This window comes from Rhinopithecus bieti, unplaced genomic scaffold, assembly GCF_001698545.2.
Source record: "Rhinopithecus bieti isolate Rb0 unplaced genomic scaffold, ASM169854v2 scaffold_13348, whole genome shotgun sequence".
NCBI classification, from domain to species: Eukaryota; Metazoa; Chordata; class Mammalia; order Primates; family Cercopithecidae; genus Rhinopithecus; species Rhinopithecus bieti.
Window position 1 is genome coordinate 210,081 of NW_016808764.1, and position 11,482 is coordinate 221,562.

Here is an 11,482-nt window from a genome sequence, read left to right on the forward strand (position 1 = left end):
CCTTTTTTTTTTTTTTTTTTTTTTTGAGATGGAGTCTCACTCTGTCGTCCAGGCTAGAGTGCAGTGGTGCAATCTCAGCTCCCCACAACCTCCACTTCCTGGGTTCCAGCAATTCTCCTGCCTCAGCCTCCAGAGTAGCTGGGATTATAGGCATGTACCACAATGCCAGGCTAAATTTTTTTTTTTTTTTTTTTTTTTTTTTTAGCAGAGACAGGGTTTCACCATGTTGGCCAGGCTGGTCTGGAACTCCTGACTTCAAGTGATCTGCCTGCCTCGGCCTCCTGAAATGCTGGGATTATAGGCATGAGCCACCACGCTCAGCCTCTCTTTCCATTTTGAAGTTCACTAGTCGCCATTCTTGATTCCAAGATCATTAGGACTGCAAGGCATCATTACTAAACAAAACAGTGGGTAGAAATGAAAGAAGCCCTGGAGACCATGTGCAACTTCTACTGTACGGGTGAGGCCAATGAGGCCTTTTCAGGTGAAAGAAGTCTTCTGGAATCACACAACCGGTTGGTCAAGACAGCGCCTGACTCAGAGTCACGAGAACTACTGCAGCGCCTTGGCCTCTAGGCTGCCCCATTGATCTGTGTATGTTCAGCTACCAGCAGACCTTAGATCTTTGAAATCTTTCTGTGCATCAGTTTTGCAGAAATTCAGGGAAATGCTGCATTAGGTTTCTTCTTACTGTATTTGGTCAGGTGGCCAATATCAAAATCAGAAGCTAAGACCACTTCCTGTTGACTCTTGTGTGGAGGAGAGACTAGCATATTAACACAGAAGCCTTCTTAGGTCAGATTCTCATGTGCATTAACTTTTCTTTTTTTTTTTTTTTTTGAGACAGAGTGTCACTCTGTTGTCCAGGCTAGAGTGCAGCAACTCTATCTTGGCTCACTGCAACCCCTGCCTCCCGGGTTCAAGCCATTCTCTTACCTCTATCTCCTAAGTAGCTGGGACTACAGATGTGTGTCACCACGCCTGGCTGACCTTTGTATTTTAGTAGAGATGGGGTTTCACCATGTTGGCCACGGCTGGTCTTGAACTCCTGACCTCAAGTGATCTGCCTGCCTCAGCCTCCCAAAGTGCTGGGATTACAGGTGTGAGCCACTGTGCCTGGCTTTTTTTTTTTAAGACAGGGTCTCACTCCTATCACTCAGGCAGTGGCAACATCATGGCTCATTGCAGCCTTGACTTCCTGGGCTCAGGTAATCCTCCCACCTCAGGTTCGTGAGCAGCTGGGACTACAGGTCATTGCCACCACACCATTTAGGTAACAGTCCTCTCTCCAGTCACCTACCTTTGCTGAGCCACAGAGACCTGGATTCTTCAACACACAGGATTTTCTTTTTTTGAGACAGGGTCTTGCTCTGTCACCCAGGCTAGAGTGCAGTGGTGCAATCTCAGCTCACTGTAACTTCCACCCTCTGGGCTCAGGTTATCTTCCCACCTCAGCCTCCAGAGTAGCTGGGACTACAGGCATGCACCGCCATACCTGATTAATTTTAAGTTTTACTAGATACGGATTTTGCCCTGTTCCCCAGGCTGACCTATTACTCTTGGGCTGAAGTCATCCACCCACCGCGGCCTCCCAAAATGCTAGGATTACAGGTGTGAGCCTCTGCACCCAACCTGGGTCACTAACTTTTTTTTTTTTTTTATCTTAGAGATGGAGTTTTGCTCTGTCACCCAGGCTGGGGTGCAGTGGTGTGATCTCGGCTCACTGCAACCTCTGCCCTCTGGGTTCAAGTGATTCTCCTGCGTCAGCCTCCTGAGTAGCTGGGACTATAGGCATGCACCACCATGCTTGGATAAGTTTTGTATTTTTTTAGTATAGATGGAATTTCACTGTATGTTCACCAGGCTGGCCTCAAACTCCTGACCTCAGGTGATCTGCCCACCTCGGCCTCCCAAGGTGCTGGGATTACAGGCATGAGCCACCGTGCCCAGCCTGCTCATTAACTCTTGAAGGTCACCTTTTTGCCACAGAGTCTTAGTCCTTCCTTAGCACGTGAAAGAAAAGGGCTTCTAAGAAGTGTCTAAAGAAGACAGTTCAATGGGGATTGGGGGTGTGAGAACTACTTGACTGGACTAGGGCCCAGTTGTGTTAAGTAGCAACCCACTGAACTGCTTTGACACCACACTTACCAGAGAGCAAGATACTCCAAGCCAGGGGTTCCCAAACTTCAGCATCACAATCCTCAGGGAGGGCTTGTTAGTTACAACATAGATTTCTGGCTAGAATTTCTAACTCCGTAGGTCTGATCTAGGTTCCAAGAATCTTTATTTCTAACAATTCCAGGTGATATGGATTCTACTGGTCTGGGGACCACCCTTGGACCACATTTAGGAGCATCTCTGCTTCAAGCAGCTATCCTGACTTCGAAGGGCCCAGCTACTGAAATGTCACAGGGATTGCATTTGCTATGGTGAGCCTGCAGGTGGGGGGAAACTTGACACAGAATGGAACTCCTCAGATGCTCCAGGAGAGAGGCGGTCTTCAAGAGCAGCCTGCAGGCCAAGTCTCAGAGCAGAGCTTTGGCCACAGCAGGAGGTATTGGCAGTCATGGTTGCACTTCTTTAGGTAAATATAAAACAAAGCTGCACAGCATCACCACTAGACAGCCCAGGTGGGTAGGAGAGTGGGTGTACGGGGGACATCAGCTGATCCAACAACAGTCATTTTACTTGTGAGGGTATCTAAAATGCCAAAACGTGAGGCAGCTGGCTCAGGTGATGAATTAACTAATGAGAGAGAGAAGCCCAGAACCCAGGTCTCCAGTGCCCGAGCAGGCTACACCGTCTCTTGATAAATCACTGCTTCCTACAGCCTCTCTCTTCAAAAACGTGTTAGATAAGCTTCTTGGCAACACGCTCTGTCACTCCCTCCCCTCCTGCTGCCATATCCATTTAGAACCCAATATAAAAATAAATAATCTTTAGGCTTGGGCATCCTGCAACCCCTAAAAAGTACAAACTTTCACTTTTAAGGTCATTCATAGGTGAGATCTGGAGGAGTGAGGAGTCTGCCCCACAGCTACAACACTGACATACTCACAACCACGCTGTTGTATACACTCCCACTACAACGCTGACATACTCACAACCACGCTGCTGGGAACTGTTTGTACACACTCCCGCTACAATGCTGACTGACTCACAACCACGCTGCTGGGAACTGTATACACTCCCGCTACAACACTGACATACTCACAACCACACTGCTGGGAACCGTTTGTATACACTCCCGCTACAACGCTGACATACTCACAACCACACTGCTGGGAACCATTTGTATACACTCCCAATACAACGCTGACATACTTACAACTACGCTGCTGGGAACCGTTTGTACACACTCCCAATACAACACTGACATACTCACAACCATGCTGCTGGGAACTGTTTGTACACACTCCCACTACAACGCTGACATACTCACAACCACACTGCTGGGAATTGTTTGTACACACTCCCGCTACAACGCTGACATACTCACAACCACGCTGCTGGGAACCGTTTGTATACACTCCCGCTACAATGCTGACATACTCACAACTATGCTGCTGGGAACCGTTTGTATACACTCCCGTTACAACGCTGGCATACTCACAACCACGCTGCTGGGAACTGTTTGTATACCCTCCCATCTTGTTCCCAACCACACATGTACTACACAATGTTGTTCTAGAATACTAGAGTCTAACATTCTAGAGTTTTGTAACACACCCTGGAAACAGCCATTTTACCTTTAATGGCAGAGGCTGGCAGCTCTTCAGAAACAGAAACCAGGCTTTCCCTTTATTTTATTTTACTTTATTTTTGAGATGAAGTCTCACTCTGTTGCCCAGGCTACAATGCAGTGGCACAATCTTGGCTCACTGCCACCTTTGCCTCCCGGGTTTAAGCTATTCTTCTACCTCAGCCTTTCGAGTAGCTGGGATTATAGGCACCTGCCACCATGCCTGGCTAAATTTTTTTATTTTTTTATTTTTTTTGTATTTTTAGTAGAGATGGAATTTCACCACGTTGGCCAGGCTGGTCTTGAACTCCTGACCTCAAGTGATCCGCCTGACTTGGCTTCCCAAAGTGTTGGGATTACAGGCGTGAGCCACCGCACCCAGCACCCCCATGTTTCAGAAAGCGGAGAAAGACAGACAATATAAGCAGACTAACTTTACATAGTGCCATCATGCATTCACATAGCTCCTCCCAGTTTATAAAATGCTTCTAGCTTGCCTCTTAGCAAACCTGTGAGGTCTGAGTGGGAACAATACTTTCAACATCCAAATTTCCAGTGGCTGCGGGGAGCCAGGTCCTGTGACAAACACTTCATTTGATCCTCACAATATACTCGGAAGTTAGTTATGATTTGTACAGACAAGAAAAATAGAAGCTCAGAGAAATGACAACCCTTTTCGAGATCCTATAGCTTGGTAAGAGTGATGATGGTGCTGGTGGGGCCAAGTGTTATTTTTTAATACTTTCAGGCAATTTTGCAAAGCCAAGTGATTTGCAGCTTGTCTCTGAAAATCTGCCTTTCTTTAGGAAGCACAGCTGGTTGCAAAGCAGATTTCACAGCAGGTAGAGAGGAGTCAGGCAGGGCAACCAAATGTTATTTAAAGGTCTTAGCAAATATGTCCAGATTCCAGAGACCACTGAACCTAATGAAGTCTTTTTTTTTTTTTTGTGTGTGTGTGTGTGTGTGTGACAGGGTCTTGCTCTGTTGCCCAGGCTGGAGTACAGTGACACAATCTTGGCTCACTGCAACCTCTGCTTCCTGAGTTCAAGCAATTCTCCTACCTCAGCCTCTCGAGTAGCTGGGATTATAGGCACCTGCCATCACACCCAGCTAATTTTGTTTTGCTGTTGCACTTTTAGTAGAGACAGGGTTTCACCATGTTGGCCAGGCTGGTCTTGAACTCCTGACTTCAAGTGATCCACATGCCTCGGCCTCCCAAAGTGCTAGGATTACAGATGTAAGCCACCATGCCGGGCCCCAAATTTCTCCTTTTAATATAACTTCTGACCTCAGAATCTAGAAGATTCATCTTAAACCTCTAGATCTTTTGTTTTAGAACATTTCATTGGATTAAGATGATGGAACAGTCACAAAATAATGCTTACCATAAGCATTTTTGGTGAAGGCAAAGAAGAAATGTGAGACTCANTCAAGCCTGGGAGCCTAGGTGACAGAGCAAGGCTCATTCTAAAAAAAAAAAAAAAAAAAAAAAAAAAGAAGATTGTCTTGATTAAATATAAGAGTACCTATGTACTGGTACTTCCCTGGCCTCATCTTCCCTCTCTCTATTCATTTCTCTCTCCTTCCGCATCTCCAGGCTCCTTGTGGTATCTGTGGCCTCACTGTAGGTGGATGGTTAGTATCAGTGACACACTGATACTGTTGTTGGTGCCTTTGCCCTCAAGAAATTATAATATAGCCTGGGAGAGACTATTTTAGGTCAGGCCAGGCTGAAACATTCTGGTTGGTCTGGATTTAAAGGTGTTTTATTTTTTTAATAATTAAATTTGAATGCATTTATCTGGGGTATGACTGCTCTGAATTTTGCTAAAGTTTCCACCATTAGCATCTTATTACACACCATCTACTTTACTTCTGTATATTACCTGCCTGTCCTATAAGCATTTGCATTTATACTTCTTGTTTTATTTAGGTTTTTGTTCCTTTTATTATGCCAAATACACAAAAGATGCCTACAAAATTTTACACCATGCCTCTTTCAAGACATGTTCAGTGTTTAACCTCGAATACTGATCCGTCGGAGTGGACTACCACGGAGTGACTCCATATCAGACTATGGAGGGAGAAATAAACAAACAAACAAACAAAAACTAAGTCAGGTTTCAATGGTTTTTTGTTTGTTTGTTTGTTGTTTTTGAGCCAGAGTCTCGCTCTGTCGTCCAAACTGGAGTGCAATGGCACCATCTCAGCTCACTGCAACCTCCACCTCCCAGGTTCAAGCAATTGTCCTGCCTCCTGAGTTGCTGGGATTACAGGCGTATGCCACCACGCCCAGCTACTTTTTGTATTTTCAGTAGAGATGGGGTTTCTCCCTGTTGGCCAGGCTGGTCTCTAACTCCTGACTTCAGGTGATCCACCTGCCTCGGCCTCCCAGAACTGGACTACAGGTGTGAGTCACTGCGCCTGGCCTTAATGATATTTTTTAAGGCTCTGCCTCTGATATAGAATACCAGTCACCTACACATTGGAGCTACAGATTCCATCCTACCTTTCAGACCACCAAAAAAAGGTTGATATCTCAGAAGGTACTAAGCCCCGGCGGTAGAGTCCCTTTCTAGTGCTTACTCCCTGAGGGTCTTTGAGGTTCACCTTAGGACCCTCAGGGAGTGGGCATCAGGAAGGAAGTACTTAGGAATTAAGCAGTACCTGATACTTAACCTGTGACCCTGCTTCCTAAAATACACTCAACTCCATTCATCTGTCTCTCCCACCCCATCGGTCTCATTCATCAGTCTTATCCAACATAAAATTGAGGGCAAATTCCCAGCCCACCTCAGGAGAGCTATGCTGGATGCTCAGACCCACAAAAAGAGGTCTCTGTTGTGGTTCATCTCCCCCAAGAGAGTCGGGAGAAAGTGAGCTCCATGCATGCCCCACATCCTTCCTTCCCGTTGCTCCTCCTGACACAGGATCTGAAGGCATGCCTGAGACCAGGAGGAAGAGAGCTGGTGTGCCTGTAGAACTCAGCCGGCCCTTAATTCTAAGTCGCTTCACGAAAGTCGGGGGTGAGGATGCCCCTTGGCCTCTGTCACACCCTCACAAGACCCCCTTGCTGAATAACACCCCTTCGATGGTCCCCTTACCCTGGGAGGGGGCCACATCTCTCAGCGCTTCTAGCCAACAGGGACTTCCCGGCTCCAAGTTCTTCCTGCCACACGAGTCCCTGTCCTTCTTCCCTCACTCCCGTTCCTCCAGAGACAGGGTGGCTTCAGAACGTCCATGCGGGCAGAAGTCTGGCCCAGAGCGTCTCCAGTTCTGCCCTGCTCTGAGCTGTCCCGAGTCAGGCCATGTCAGGCTTTCTAACATGCTCAGGGACTTCACTTCCTGGTTTTAATTTCTTTTCTTTTTTTTTTTTCACAACTGAAAGTGGAAGTGTTCTGACCAGGACGGGAGAAGCTGCCAAAGCTACCCTGGCTCGGTGTCAGTCTTTCACCTCAGCCCCTAAGGGCCGATACAAAAGCCAGCTTGCCTCAACGCAATTTACCCTGTCCTCCTGTGGCCAATCACCTTTCAACTAAGATGAAAAAACACAAACTAAAATAACTTGAGGTACCCCTCAGATCAGCAGCCTCACAAAGGCAGAAGTGGCGCTGTTCCCTGCTGGATTTGGAGGACAGGAGAGTCTGGCTAGAGGGCACCTCAGCCCTCAGACCCACACAAAGACCTTTTACCCCATCTCTCCAGTCGCCAGAGCTGCCTGCCTTGGTCCCTGAAGCTGTTCTGGCAAAGCCAAGAAAACCAACAAGCAAATCAGGAATGACAGGGCTGTGAGTCGTTCAGTTGGCATGATTTCTTTCCCTGGAACACATTCACACCTCAAAACTTAACTTAAAATCGATTCCGCTGCCTTGGTCACCCCCAGTATTACCAGGACCTGTATTAGTCTCATTTTTGATCTGCCTAAGGCTGTGACCACAGATGGGCCCTGGAGCTGCCATTATCAGATTAGGAAGCAGAAATAACAAATTTTCCTGCCCCTTCCCCACCTCACAGATACCTCAGAATGAAGCAGCACTTTCTCCTCGATCCCCCACGAAGGCTCACAGGAAATTCAGCCTGATCCTGGCTCTTTGCTGGAGCTAGATTAGGGTTCGTTCTTTCTACAGAGCAGGGTCTTAAAAGCTTCCAACTAAGGAAGCCAGGGTGAGCTGTGCCACAATCTTAGAGAACACAAGAGCTGAGCTCTTGGCCTCCGGGGAGCCGCCTTTGGACATGGAAGAAAGATGAAGGGCTGGGAGATGAAGGGGGGCCTGTGACATTCCATCCTCCAGCTCATCTCACGGCTGGAGGATCACTTGGCTTTTGCTTAGTTTCAGGAACTCAGCTCCCCAAGAGGCAATGTCCTCTAGAGGAGAGCAGAGGATGGCAGAGTGGGTGTCGAATCTCAGCCATGCTAATACCTCTGGGCCCTTCAGCAGGTGCTGTCTTCCTTCACCAAAGGGCTCAGGGCTAGGAGAAGATACATATTTATTTATTTTTCATTGACCTCCACCAATAAAAATGCTCAAGTTCAGGAAGGTTGACTCCCTCTAAAGTCCCATCAGTTGTATTCCTATCAATCCTCTGTGCACATGAGTGACACCCTCAGGATTTCAAGGGGTAACTAGAAGTTTTGGCAACCCACAAGAATTCTGCGTTGTTGGGCAGGCTGTGGAAACTGACCAATCAAGACTCAAATTCTAGCCACACCACCTTTGAGCTATGTAGCTTAGGCCATGCTGTTTAACAGCCTGGAGATGTGCTATGCATCTGTGAAATGGGAATGATACCACCTGCTTTACAGGAGGAGATGCACCAATGAAGTAACATACGTCATCTACCCAGAACAGTCCCCAGCACCTAATTGAATATCTGCTGATTCCCTTCCTCTCTCTCTGCCAAATGGGACTCTCTGCCGTCAGCAGCTGACACATGATCCTTCTAACTACACTGAGACAGAAACTTCTCAATGGAAGATGAAGGAGACCCACGTTCTGGTTTTGTGTGCTTTAGTACACTTAGCAAAATCAGTGTTCCCTTCCAGTTCCATCCCCTGCTAGCATTTGGACAGCTCATGTATCTCCACCCCCTTTCCAGCAGATTTTTTTCTTTGCCTCCCACACAAGTCAGCTGAGATTACTATTCAACTAAATGTAATTTCATATTATAAAAGAGCCTTAGGCTGAGAGTAAGAAATCCCACTTTCTTTCCCCACACCACCCACCTCCCTACTATCTCACAGATATATTCAATATAGAGCAGGTAGTATCATTGTGGCTTACCTTGGGAGAAGACTCTTCCTTCCTGGGTCGAGGAAGTGCTCCCCTCACAGCTGGCTGTACTGATTCAGCACCACCTTCAGGCACTTCTACTCTTTCCACAGCTCCTGGGACTGACTGGGACACACCCGAAGCTACTGTGTACTGTCCTGAGAGTGGCCAACGCACTCCCCTGGAACCTTTGAATCTGTCGCAATAGAAGTTCAAAGGTAGAAGTTACCTGTTCAAACCCTTGTAGTAACCTCTGACAGTAAGAAAAGCAGTGTTCGGCAAAAGATTACAACAAGAGATTGTTATGCAATGGGCTTAAGAGGGAAAAAATAAAAAGACAGCCCACAGTTCAGAAAGCTAACGTTTACCAAGAGAAACCTTCGATAAAGCTCTACCTCAGGGGAAGGAGAAGGGGTAGACAGAGCTTTGCATCTGCTTTGGGGGCACAATCCTTGAGATTGTGAAAGGAAGAGGAAGGTCTAGATTACTAGAGGAAAAAGGGCTCCTTGAGATCAGAGTGAGAGAAAAATGAGAACCCACTTTAATTGGCTCAAGCTATAACTTTAGGATTCAGACTAAGCAGAGGTGTGCATTTGGAGACCAGCTATCTTGTAGAAGGGACTACTGCCCCCTTCAGCATTAGAACATCTCCAAGACAACCAAATGAGCCAAACAGTCTAGAGTCTAGGCTGAGAGACAAGCCTAGGAGAGTTGTATTTAGGATTCGGAATCATGAACACAGTCTGCAGCACACATAGTCTAGCAAGGTGCTCAAATAAGAAGCATTGCTACTGCATCATGGTTCAGCCATCCTACTCTCTCTTTCCTCTTTTTTTTTTTTTTTTTTTGAGATGGAGTCTCACTCTGTCGTCCAGGCTAGAGTGCAGTGGTGCAATCTCAGCTCCCCACAACCTCCACTTCCTGGGTTCCAGCAATTCTCCTGCCTCAGCCTCCAGAGTAGCTGGGATTATAGACACATGCCACCATGCCTGGCTACTTTTTTTTTTAGCAGAGACAGGGTTTCACCATGTTGGCCAGGCTGGTCTGGAACTCCTGACTTCAAGTGATCTGCCTGCCTCGGCCTCCTGAAATGCTGGGATTATAGGCATGAGCCACCACGCTCAGCCTCTCTTTCCATTTTGAAGTTCACTAGTCGCCATTCTTGATTCCAAGATCATTAGGACTGCAAGGCATCATTACTAAACAAAAACAGTGGGTAGAAATGAAAGAAGCCCTGGAGACCATGTGCAACTTCTACTGTACGGGTGAGGCCAATGAGGCCTTTTCAGGTGAAAGAAGTCTTCTGGAATCACACAACCGGTTGGTCAAGACAGCGCCTGACTCAGAGTCACGAGAACTACTGCAGCGCCTTGGCCTCTAGGCTGCCCCATTGATCTGTGTATGTTCAGCTACCAGCAGACCTTAGATCTTTGAAATCTTTCTGTGCATCAGTTTTGCAGAAATTCAGGGAAATGCTGCATTAGGTTTCTTCTTACTGTATTTGGTCAGGTGGCCAATATCAAAATCAGAAGCTAAGACCACTTCCTGTTGACTCTTGTGTGGAGGAGAGACTAGCATATTAACACAGAAGCCTTCTTAGGTCAGATTCTCATGTGCATTAACTTTTTCTTTTTTTTTTTTTTTTTGAGACAGAGTGTCACTCTGTTGTCCAGGCTAGAGTGCAGCAACTCTATCTTGGCTCACTGCAACCCCTGCCTCCCGGGTTCAAGCCATTCTCTTACCTCTATCTCCTAAGTAGCTGGGACTACAGATGTGTGTCACCACGCCTGGCTGACCTTTGTATTTTAGTAGAGATGGGGTTTCACCATGTTGGCCACGGCTGGTCTTGAACTCCTGACCTCAAGTGATCTGCCTGCCTCAGCCTCCCAAAGTGCTGGGATTACAGGTGTGAGCCACTGTGCCTGGCTTTTTTTTTTTAAGACAGGGTCTCACTCCTATCACTCAGGCAGTGGCAACATCATGGCTCATTGCAGCCTTGACTTCCTGGGCTCAGGTAATCCTCCCACCTCAGGTTCGTGAGCAGCTGGGACTACAGGTCATTGCCACCACACCATTTAGGTAACAGTCCTCTCTCCAGTCACCTACCTTTGCTGAGCCACAGAGACCTGGATTCTTCAACACACAGGATTTTTCTTTTTTTGAGACAGGGTCTTGCTCTGTCACCCAGGCTAGAGTGCAGTGGTGCAATCTCAGCTCACTGTAACTTCCACCCTCTGGGCTCAGGTTATCTTCCCACCTCAGCCTCCAGAGTAGCTGGGACTACAGGCATGCACCGCCATACCTGATTAATTTTTAAGTTTTTACTAGATACGGATTTTGCCCTGTTCCCCAGGCTGACCTATTACTCTTGGGCTGAAGTCATCCACCCACCGCGGCCTCCCAAAATGCTAGGATTACAGGTGTGAGCCTCTGCACCCAACCTGGGTCACTAACTTTTTTTTTTTTTTTT

The 11,482-nt window shown here is 47.1% G+C and overlaps 1 protein-coding gene across 1 annotated transcript in view; it reads right to left on the reverse strand.

The window, feature by feature from the left end:
• Positions 1 to 7,592, reverse strand: part of LOC108538804 (long-chain-fatty-acid--CoA ligase 5-like) — a 45,362-nt gene extending 37,770 nt beyond the window's left edge. Inside the window, exon 1 of the mRNA XM_017887100.1 lies at positions 6,847 to 7,592. The gene's annotated coding sequence lies outside the window, so the exon portion shown is untranslated. The remainder of the gene's footprint in view (positions 1 to 6,846) is intronic.
• Between the last annotated feature and the right edge of the window lie 3,890 nt (positions 7,593 to 11,482).